This window comes from Urocitellus parryii, chromosome 5 (genome assembly GCF_045843805.1).
Source record: "Urocitellus parryii isolate mUroPar1 chromosome 5, mUroPar1.hap1, whole genome shotgun sequence".
NCBI classification, from domain to species: domain Eukaryota; kingdom Metazoa; phylum Chordata; class Mammalia; order Rodentia; family Sciuridae; genus Urocitellus; species Urocitellus parryii.
This window is the reverse complement of record NC_135535.1, coordinates 78,355,885-78,366,346: the sequence shown is the minus strand read 5'-3', so window position 1 is coordinate 78,366,346 and position 10,462 is coordinate 78,355,885. Positions and strand designations below refer to the sequence as shown.

Genomic DNA, 10,462 nt, shown 5'->3' with positions numbered 1-10,462 from the left:
CAACAAGGACACCATTTTGAAGAAAAAGGAAAAAGAAAGTTTATTACTTTGCTAGCAAAGGAGAATCATAGGAGACTCCTGTCCCAAAGGCTCTGATTCTGCCCATTAGTGGGAACAGGGAGCTTTTACAGAGGTGATTCAGAGACAATGAGATTAGGGAGGAAAAGATTAGGAAGAAAAGAAAAACACATGTAAGTTTCAAAGCCACAAGGGATATAGCATCAAGTGAACCCCTGTTATAGCTGGGATTACAGGTCTGTGCAATGGCAATCAGCAAAATTGAGAAATTGAAAAAAGGGTTTTTTTGTTTGTTTTTTTCTGTTAGAGGTCTCAGCTTGAAAATGTCAGTTCACAGCCACAGATACTGGCTCTTCCAACCATCAGGCCATGCAGTTCATGGCTAAGCCATTGCATGCAACCACCTTGGCTCCCCTTCTTGGATTACCCAGGAACAAAGACTCAAGCTATCCCTGCATGTCAGCTGCTCTCTGGCCCATCTCAGCACCACTGGAGCCTGATGGGATTGAGGCAGCAGGGGGAAAAGACCTTCAAAGAAGAATTAACACCAATACTTCTCAAAGTATTCAATGAAATAGAAAAGGAGGGAACCCTGCCAAACTCATTCTATGAGGCTAGTATCACCCTGATACAAAAATCAGACAAAGACACAAGAAACAAAAAATTCAGACCAATATTTGTGATGAACATAGATGCAAAAATTCTGGCAAATTGCAGGGCTGAGGATACAGTTCAGTTGGTAAAGTGCTTGTCTTGAATGCACAAGGTCCTGGGTTCAATCCCCAGCACCAAAAAGAAAAATTTCTGGCAAGTTGCATACAAAAACATTAAAGAGATAGTGCACCAAGATCAATTGGGGTTTATTCCAGGAATGCAAGGTTGGTTCAACATATGGAAATCAGTAATTCATCACATCAATAGGCTTAAAGATAGGAATCAGATGGTTATCTCAATAAATGCAGAAAAATATTTGACAAAATACAACACCCCTTCATTTTTAAAACACTAGAAAAACTAGGGATAATTGGAATATATCTCAACATTGTGAAAGCTATCTATACTAAGCCCAAGGACAACATCATTCTAAATGGAGAAAAATTGAAAATATTCTCTCTAAAAATTGGAACAAAGCAGGGATGCCCTCTTTCACCACTTCTATTCAACACAGTTCTTGAAAATCTAGCAAGAGCAATCAGACAAACAAAAGAAATTAAAGGAATATGAGTAAAAAAAAAAGAACTCAAACTATCACTATTTGCTGATGACATGATTCTATATTTAGAAGATCCAAAAAATTCCACTAGGAAACTTCTAAAACTAATAAATGATTTCAGCAAAGTAGTAGAATATAGAATCAATACCCATATATCAAATGTACTTCTATACATAAGCAATGAATCACTGTAAGGGAAATTAGGAAAACTAATTTCCCAATAGCCTTAAAAAAATTGGGGGGAATCAATTTAACAAAAGAGGTAAAAGACCTGTACAATGAAAACTACAGAACACTAAAGAAAGAAATTGAAGAAGACCTTAGAAGATGGAAAGATCTCCAATACTCTTGGATAGGCAGAATTAATATTGTCAAAATGGCCATAATACCAAATCTGTTATACAGATTTAATGCAATTCCTATTAACTCCCAATGACACTGGGAATGTTGCTCAAGCTGTAGCCTGCTCGCCTGGCATGCGTGCGGCACGGGTTTGATCCTCAGCACCACATACAAACAAAGATGTTGTGTCCACCGAAAACTAAAAAATAAACATTAAAATCTCTCTCTCTCTCTCTCTCTCTCTCTCTCTCTCTCTCTCTCTCTTAAAAAAAAAATCCTGATGACATTCTTTACAGAACTGGAAAAAGCAATGATGAAATTCATTTGGAAAAATAAGAGACCCAGAATAGCCAATGCAATCTGTAGCAAAAAGAGTGAAGCAGGGGGCTGGGGATGTGGCTCAAGCGGTAGTGCGATCGCCTGGCTTGCGTGCGGCCCCGGTTGGATCCTCAGCACCACATACAAAACAAAAAATGTTGTGTCCTCGGAGAACTAAAAAACAAATATTAAAAAAAAAAAAAAAAAGAGTGAAGCAGGAAGTAATACCTGACCTTAAACTATACTACAGAGCAATAGTAACAAGGAGGCCATAGTGTCCCCTCCAGCAGGACACATCAACGTGGGCAGCGAACCTAGATGGGGAGGAATGAAGGGACAAGAGACACAAAAGGTGACAGCAAGACAAAAGTTCTGATCAAGCTGCAAACTTTTATTGTTCACACAGGGGTATTTATATGCTGGGGATCGGGAAGCTCTCTAATCAGCAATTGCTGGGTGGGTATTCATATGCTCGGGATGGGGAAGGTCTCTGCAATTGCTGGATGTGGGTGGTAAAACTGCCAGCTGCAAGATGTCTGATGATCCTGATAACCGCAGGATGTTCCAGGGAGATAGGTAGCTGCAGGATGCCTTCGGGGCAGGATGTCTCCCAGGGGGCTGTCAGGCTAATCTTTGAAGGAGAATGTCCTTCTAGTCCCCAACACCATAGTATTGACAGAAAGGAAGATCTGAGAGGAAGGGAAGAGCAAAAAACAAAAATGAGGAACAGAAATTACAATTGCTTTGCATTCTCAATAACAACACAGGAAGCTAGAAGACAGTATGGCAATGCTTTTAAAATAGCAAAGGAAAACATTCCAGCAGAGAACTCTCTGTTCAGCCAATTACCAAACAAATGTTGGAGAATTGAGATGTTCAATTGTACAGCACTTGCTTAATATGCACAAGACATGGGTTTGATCCCCAGCGTGGCAAAATAAATAAATAAAATACAAGTGTTGCCAGGCATGATGGCACATGCTATAATCCCAGTACTCAGGAAGCTGAGGCAGGGGGATTGCAATGTAAGAGGGGTCCGGCGGAGTGTCGGAGGGAGAGACCACACAAGAGACTTACTCCATGCAATTGGCAAAAGGGGATTTATTGGGGATCCATACCAGCGCGCTGGGGCTCCGTGCTTACTCAAGAAGGGAGAGCAGCCCAGAGCCCAGAACGGAGGTCAGGTGGAGCTTAAGTACACTTTTTGGAGAGGGCGGTGGGCTTTGCATACATCAGAACAAATCATCATGAGGCGCGGGGAAATTGAACAACAACTCTGAGACGTGATTGGCACAATCATTGGCAGGAACAGGTGGGGCGGGGGTGATTGGTCATTCCTAAGGGGGTTACACATTCAAACTGATTGGTTCGGGCCCTGTGAGGAACTGCACAGGGCCCTAGGCTAAACGGCCAGTAGGGCGTTGTTTTAACTATCCTAGGAATTCCAAGTTCTGGGTGTAACAGAGGAACTTAATAATACCTAATCTTTTACATTCAAGCTTTCCAGCTTAGAAACTTTACCTTTTCAGCAAGTCCCAGTCCAGCCCAGGTAAAAACCCTGTCTCAAAGAAACACAAAAAATAAACACAAGTGTTGGTGGAGACAAAGACTTGCAAAGAGTTCAGAAAAGAAAATGATTTCCATATACCTTTCCTAAAGAAACTACTCCCAGAGGACATGTGCTACCAAAATGAGAATGACTAAAAAAGGAAAAGCACTGGTCCTGGTGGAGCACACCTTTAATCCAAGTGACCTAGGAATCAGGCAAAAGGATCACTGGTTCTAGGCCAGCCTGGGCAATTTAGTGATGCTGTCCCAAAATAAAATTTTTTAAGGGATGTAGAAAAAAGGGGGGGGCTTTAGATGTGGCTTGGTGGTGATATAGCCCTGGGGTGGTGATATAGCCCTGGTGATATAGCCCTGCCAAAAAAATTAAGATAAAAAGAGGAAAATATGAATTTACGAAACCAAAGAATTTAGGCAAAAGAAATATCCAACATGGTAGTGAAGGAATGTCAATAATAGGATGAGAATCAGGTAACAAGCATAGAAGGCAACTGGTTCAGATTGAAAAAACTCAAAATCGAAATTTATTGGAGCTGGGTCTGGTGGCACATGCCTGTAATCCTAGAGACTCAGGAGGCTAAGGCAGGAAATTACAAGTTCAAGGCCAGCCTCAGCAACCTAGTGAAGCCCTGTCTCACAAAAAAAAAAAAAAAAAAAAAAAAAAAAAAAAAAAAAAATTAAAGAGTTGGGGATGTAGTTCAGTGTAAAGTGCCTACTGGTTTCAATCTTCAGTACCAAAAGAAAAAGACAGATGTACTCATATGGGCCAGGCTATATGGGCAATGACCAAACAGGCTCCATTTTACCCTAAGACTCCATGTCATGTAAGAAATGTTTCTCCCATGGAAAAACCCTGCCGCTGTACCTACCAATAGTTGCTTAGCATAGAATATTGGCAACACAACATGGCAAAATTGTTCCTTATATTCTTGTACACTGTACTTGTGCAATATACTCTAACCACCTGGAATGTAGATGTTTGTCGAGACAGTAATAATCATTCTTTAACTTGTACTCAACTAGGGTCATTTTTTATTTTTTAAAGAGAGAGTGAGAGAATTTTTAATATTTATTTTTTAATTCTCGGCGGACACAACATCTTTGTTGGTATGTGGTGCTGAGGATCGAACCCGGGCCGCACGCATGCCAGGTGAGCGCGCTACTGCTTGAGCCACATCCCCAGCCCTCAACTAGGGTCATTTTGACCCACTTCCCTTTCTGCTATGATCTTAGGTCTCATGATATTTATGATTTCAAACCATAGCAACAACCACTTATGATTAATGTACTAACATACTTTACTTGTAGTTTTGCATCATAAAAAATTTGTTCTAGGGGCTGGGGATGTGCTCAAGCGGTAGCGCGCTCGCCTGGCATGCGTGCGGCCCTGGTTCGATCCTCAGCACCACATACCAACAAAGATGTTGTGTCCGCCGAGAACTAAAAAAAATCAATAAATAAATATTAAAAATTCTCTCTCTCTCTCTCCTCTCTCACTCTCTCTTTAAGAAAAAAAAAATTTTGTTCTGTAAGGGGGGGTCTGGCGGAACGTCAGAGGGAGAGACCACACAGGAGACTTACTCCATGCAATTGGCAAAAGGGGATTTATTGGGGATCCATTCCAGTGCGCTGGGACTCTGTGCTCACTCAAGAAGGGAGAGCAGCCCAGAGCCCAGAACGGAGGTCAGGTGGAGCTTAAGTACACTTTTTGGAGAGGGCGGTGGGCTTTGCATACATCAGAACAAATCATCATGAGGCGCGGGGAAATTGAACAACAACTCTGAGACATGATTGGCGGGAACAGGTCGGGCGAGGGTGATTGGTCATTCGTAAGCGGGTTACACATTCAAACTGATTGGTTCGGGCCCTGTGAGGAACTGCACAGGGCCCTAGGCTAAATGGCCAGTAGGGCGTTGTTTTAACTATCTCAGGAATTCCAAGTTCTGGGTGTAACAGAGGAATTTAATAATACCTAATCTTTTACATTCAAGCTTTCCAGCTTAGAAACTTTACCCTTTCAGTTCTAACCCCTGGAGAAGGTCAAGGATTGCAAACTTGCAGTTTGCCTTCATCTCACCAGCTGGTACCTGGCCTGCTAATGAATAAAGGTGGTTTTATCTTCTGCTTTAAGACTGACTCCATGATTTACTGAAATCTCACCATAACAGTACTGTCATCTCCTCTCCAATATGTCTACTACCATTTTAGAGTTGATCTCAGAATCTTGGGCTGGGGTTGTAGCTCAGTGGTAGAGCACTTGCTTTGCATACATGAGGCCCTGGGTTTGATCCTCAGCACCACATAAATGCCGCATCCGGCTAATGGAGCCAAGCCTGGCGAGGGGCGGTGGGGTTAAGAAGTACACAGGACACCAAGGTTCTTCATCCAGGAGTCACCACTTTATTACTAACATCATCTCCTTTTATACCCCAAGCAGCAGAAGTGGAAAGTTACCCAAAAGAGGGAGGGAGAGGGGAGAAATTCAGTTGCGACATCTGCCATTGTTAGATACCCAAACTTCCCTTATCAGGAAGTCCACCAGAGCATAAAAGGTCAAGACGATCCCGTGGAGCACATATGTCTCAGGCGGATAAACAGGAGAACCGCAAGTCTGCGTCATGGCCTTGTGAGCTGGCCACTTTGACATGCAGAACAAGGAACTGGGGGCTGGGCCCCGGGGGCCAGGGAAGGCCTGCTACCAGAACATAAAATAAATTTTAAAAAAATAAAAATAAAGATAAGCTCAGAATCTTGTCTGAGATTGACTTGTTTGTATTCCTTGCTCCAATCACTTTTGATGCTATGCTTTGATCTACTCCTGAGACTTTGGCATAGGTCAGTTACTTATAAATACAAAAGTTTGGGATTGGGGATATAGCTCAGCTGAAGAGCATTAGGTGAGTATTCCTTAAAGTCCTAATTTTTTTTTTAAGTTGTTGATGGAACTTTATTTTATTTTCTTATTTAGATGTGGTGCTGGGAATCAAACTCAGTGCTTCATAAGTAAGAGGCAAGCACTCTACCCCTGAGCTACAACTCCAGCCCCTAAGGTCCTAAATTTGATCACAGCATAACAAAAGGAGGAGGAGAGGAGGAAGGGGAGAAGAAGAGGAGGAGAAAAGGAAGAAGAAGAGAAAGAAAAAAAAAGAAGAGGAAGGCCGGGAAAGAGAATAGGAGAAAGAGGAAGAGGAAAAAGTCTGAGAGGAAGATGGTAGGGAAATAAAGGAAGGAAATGCACATCCATAATGCCAGCTACTCAGAAGGCTGAGGCAGGAGGAGAGCAAGTTTGAGTCAGTTTGGGTAATTTAGTGAGACTGTATTTCATAATAAAAAAATAAAAAGGCCTGGGGAATTGGCTTAGTAGTAGAGTGCCTTTGGGTTCCATCCCTAGTACTGCAAAATAAATAAACAAAGCTTAAATCAGAACTTTAAAACCAGCCTAATCTCTTAAGACTCCAATATGTGACTTAGAAAAACTAAAAATTGCTAAAGAAACATTTCTGATTACTATTCAGATCAGGAATGTTAATCCAGAAATTATAAATATCCGTAGAAAGGGCTGGGGATGTGGCTCAAGCGGTAGCGCGCTCGCCTGGCATGTGTGCGGCCCGGGTTTGATCCTCAGCACCACATACAAACAAAAAAAAAAATGTTGTGTCCGCCGAAAGCTAGAAAAATAAATATTAAAATTCTCTCTCTCTCTCTCTCTCTCTCTCTCTCTCTCTCTCTCTCTTAAAAAAAAAAAAATCCGTTGTATTTTGAACAAATACACTTGTTGCTTTCTTGTCCCTGATGCCAATCCAATAAGTAGGATGTGATTTTGAGAAAAAGGAAATAGAAGGTTTATTGCTTTGTCAGCAAAGGAGAAACAGAGGGGACTGCTCTCCAAGAGGCTGTGATACTGTCCATCAGCAGAAGCAGGAGGATTTTAAAGAGGTGACTCAAAGGTAACATTCTACATGTTCTGTTGGAGTTGTCATTCACTTGTTAATTTGGGAGATAGTCCTTTCTAAGATCTTCTAATACCATCTCTGAGATCTAGATTACTTCCTTCCTACGAAGGGTGTGTATTCAGGGACCTATAACTTCCTAAATCCGGGGAGAAAGGTACTTCTGTTTCCCTTGAGATTAGAGTTGGGGAGAGATTAGGGAGGAGCAGGAAGAGAGGAACAGAAAAAAAAAAGTCAATTTTAAATTTAAGTTGCAGTGGCAGAGCAGTAAGGGCTATATTCAAAGTATAAAGTGGACCACTGTTACACACTCCCTGCCAGAATCCTTAAAAAAAAAAATTTATGATCTGCCTCAGTCTGGCTGGGCACAAATCACAGGGAGGTCTCGAGCCACTTGTAGGTTCAAACATGAACTACTTTAATGCCCGAACCCCACAGCAACTCTCTAGAACTACAGGGAAACTCCTCGAGAACCAATGGGAACTCCTCGAGAACCAACGGGAACTCCAAGAGAACTCCCAGAGAGTGGGCACCTGAGGCAGCAGGAGCCGCCCCACTGGCAGACAGCAGAGGTCCACATACACAACTGAATACACCGTTGAACTTAATCACCATCATCCTAATGGCTCGCTGGTGTCACCTCCCAACCACTCCTTCAGGCAAAATGCCAGGCGCCATCCTGACTTGGCTGTGGCTCTAAACAAGGAACTATTGAATGGAATTATCCAGTACTTAAAGATGAAAATTGATCCCTTTTAGTCACTATTAGTCATGCCTATTTTTCTTTCTATTTGGAAGTTTTCAAACCTTTTTTTATTCAAATATTTATTGAGCAGCTAAGGAGATACAAAGGTGATTAAAACATGGTCCAAGAGATGATTACGCATATGCACAAGTAAGAGAGAGCAATATATAAAGTTCAACTGAATTCACAGCAGTCAAAAATGCTTTAGGAAATCAAGAGAGAGATTGCTTCCAGTTTGCATGTGGGTGTGGGTGGCAAATCAGGAAAGGGGATTGAGATTAAAATAGAAGACTTCAGCCTGGATTGTTGATGATACTCAGTATGGACTATATTTGTCTCTGCTTTTCCTTTCTCCCCCATCTTTGGGCTTAATTTACCAGTAGTGCCCAGGGCTGTTCAATGTACTTTTTCTATACTTGCTTGCATTTTTGCTTTAATGTCTTCTATAGAACTAGGTCCTTTTGGGGCTGGGGATATGGCTCAAGTGGTAGCATGCTCATCTGGTATGCGTACGGCCCGGGTTCAATCCTCAGCACCACATACAAACAAAGATGTTGTGTCCACCAATAAATAAAAAATAAATATTAAAATTCTCTCTCTCTCTCTAAAAAAAAAATGTTAAAAAAAAAACAAAGATGTTGTGTCGCCAAAAATTAAAATAAATAAATATTAAAATTCTCTGTCTCTCTAAATAAATAAATAAATAAATAAAATCAGTCAGCAGTTTGAAGCTCAGCACTCAACTGAGCCATTTTGAAAAAAAAGAACTAGGTCCTTTTGATGTTTTAGGAGTTTTTTCCTGTTTTTTGGAGGATTCTTGACCTTTTGATCTTGATGTTGATGGTTTTGAGTCTTTTCCATTCTGGTTCGATTTTTATGCACTTTTGGCTGGAGTATCTCATATAGATTTCTTCACTGGAGTTTTTTCTTCAGTTTCCTTGAAAAACCAGCTTCTATCTCAGAGCAAAACCTGTCCAAGGAAGGGACATGACCTTTGTCCTTGGAAAAACCCTCAGAGCACTCCTAAGAACATTCTCACCCTGTTAAGTGGTTTATCTACAAAGAACAGGAGAGATCTGCTGCACCAGGTGTCCCTGACTCAGTCAGGCTAGGTGGGGATCCATAGCAACCCCCTAGTAGCCACCAATCAGCATGAGACAGGGAAATACCTGGGATGCCAGATGACCCTCCCAGTAGTTTATGGTGGTTGATAACAAGTTGGGAAACCATGTAGTTCAGCATGTACACCCCTGTTGGCTTAAACCAATCAGTTCAAATGAATACCCCTTTTGTACTGACCAATCACCCCTACCCAACTTGTTCCCGCCAGTGAATGTGCTAATCATGTTTTAGAGTTGTTATTTGATTTTCCCGAGGTGTGTGTTGATTTGCTATGATGTATGTGAAGTCCCTGACCTCTCCAAAGAATGTATAAAACTGCTTCAAACCCTGGGTTCGGGGCCTCTCAGCGTCACCAGTTGCTGTGTGTGCGGGGAGGACCGAGCTAGCTCCCAATAAATACCTCTTTGCTGTTTACATCGATCTTGGTCTCTGGTGGTCTTTTGGTGGTCCCTAATTTGAGCATAACAGGACCTTGGTTCAGATCCTTGTTCTCAGAAAAATTCACAATTCTGAGTGTTAATATTTCTTTCTGACAATAGGGGATAAAATAGTATTCATGTACTGTGTCTCTGAGATTAAATGAATTAAATAATGTAAAACACATGATACTAGATCTCAATCAATGTGAGCTAGCGTGTGTTTTGATAGTTCCATAAAACTATTCTAAAAATGGAAATGGAATATAGAATGGAAATGGAAATGGATATGGAAAATGACAAACCCCAAAAGTAGTGAGACCTAGGAAAAGGGGAGTGAGAAGAGAAGCCATACATTGAGAGCACTGATCCTTTCCCAGTACAATCTTTCCCAGAAATAAAACCCTGGGGAAGAGGTGTCTATCAAACCTGGAAAGGCAGGGAAGAGGCCAAAGCATTAATCCTTCTGAAAACAAATCCTTTCCACTTTCCATTTACCAACCGCTGACCCCAGACCCTCCATCAGGTCCAGTACAATAAATTTCATTTTTTTTACCCTAAACTCCCTCCCATTTCGCCCCATAAAACAGACCCCAAATTCTTAAGCACTGAAACTGACTCCTTTACTGATTGACAGAACCAACCCCAAATTCCTGGGTGCCCAAAGAAAATTGATGTGCTCACTAGACCACCTCTCAGAATAACCTATATAATCCCAGGCCCTTTCTTTGTACGGGGGGCTCATTTTCCAACGAGGAAAGTGGGTCCCACT

At 41.7% G+C, this 10,462-nt stretch overlaps 1 non-coding gene across 1 annotated transcript; it reads right to left on the bottom strand.

Moving 5' to 3' along the window:
* Positions 1–326: 326 nt before the first annotated feature.
* LOC113199407 (small Cajal body-specific RNA 6) lies at positions 327–593 on the bottom strand. The gene has a single exon (XR_003302955.1).
* Between the last annotated feature and the right edge of the window lie 9,869 nt (positions 594–10,462).